Raw genomic sequence first — 1,332 nt, 5'->3', positions numbered from 1 at the left:
TGGTCATCGGAGGATGACAGCGGGCGTGCGTAAGAGGCTCGTCCGGGGATGAGGCAGCATCCTCGGGCGGAGGGATGGAGGAGTCCGAGTGGAACTTGGTCATCGGAGGATGACAGCGGGCGTGCGTAAGAGGCTCGTCCGGGGATGAGGCAGCATCCTCGGGTGGAGGGATGGAGGAGGCAGCCTCCCCTAAGTGGAACTTAGCCTCGTCCGAGTGGAACTTGGTCATCGGAGGATGACAGCGGGCGTGCGTAAGAGGCTCGTCCGGGGATGAGGCAGCATCCTCGGGCGGAGGGATGGAGGAGGCAGCCTCCCCTAAGTGGAACTTAGCCTCCCCTCGGTTTAACTTAGTCTCCAGAGAATGACAGCGGGCGTGCGTAAGAGGCCCGTCCGGGGATGAGGCAGCATCCTCGGACACCAGCCAGGAGCGCGCGGGCGCTGTGGAAGTAAGTACATCCACTCCTGGTACCTAAAACTTTCTCCAGCGGCGGGCCCCGGGCCTAAACTTTCTCCGGGCCGCGCAACACGCACTCATCGCCGGACACCGACGGAGGCAACGTCCCCCTCCTGCGGTGACAAAAAAAATCCACTCCTGGTACCTAAAATTTTCTCCAGCGGCGGGCCCCGGGCCTAAACTTTCTCCGGGCCGCGCAACACGCACTCTCCGCCGGACACCGACGGAGGCAACGTCCCCCTCCTGCGGTGACAAAAAAAATCCACCCCTGGTACCTAAAATTTTCTCCAGCGGCGGGCCCTTGGCTGAAACTTTCTCCGGGCCGCGCAACACGCACTTTCCGCCGGACGCCGGTCCCAAAGCGCCACCCCGGACCACCACAAGGCTACAGCCACCATCCCCAAGCGCCACCCCCAACCGCAACAAGTCGACCGCCACCAGGCGACAGCCACCATCCCCAAGCGCCACCCCCGACCGCCACCAGGCGACAGCCACCATCCCCAAGCGCCACCCCCGACCGCCACAAGGCGACCGCCACCATCCCCAAGCGCCACCCCCGACCGCCACAAGGCGACCGCCACCATCCCCAAGCGCCACCCCCCGACCGCCACCCCCGACCGCCACAAGGCGACCGCCACCATCCCCAAGCGCCACCCCCCGACCGCCACCCCCCGACCGCCACAAGGCGACCGCCACAAGGCGACCGCCACAAGGCGACCGCCACCATCCCCAAGCGCCACCCCCCGACCGCCACAAGGCGACCGCCACCATCCCCAAGCGCCACCCCCCGACCGCCACCCCCCGACCGCCACCAGCCGACTGCCACCAGCCGACCGCCACCAGCCGACCGCCACCAGCCGTTCGCGGTGTGCGCCTCC

The sequence above is a fragment of the Syngnathus floridae genome, unplaced genomic scaffold, assembly GCF_059516105.1.
Source record: "Syngnathus floridae isolate MCC-2025c unplaced genomic scaffold, RoL_Sflo_1.0 HiC_scaffold_40, whole genome shotgun sequence".
NCBI classification, from domain to species: domain Eukaryota; kingdom Metazoa; phylum Chordata; class Actinopteri; order Syngnathiformes; family Syngnathidae; genus Syngnathus; species Syngnathus floridae.
Note: the sequence above shows the minus strand (reverse complement) of the source record.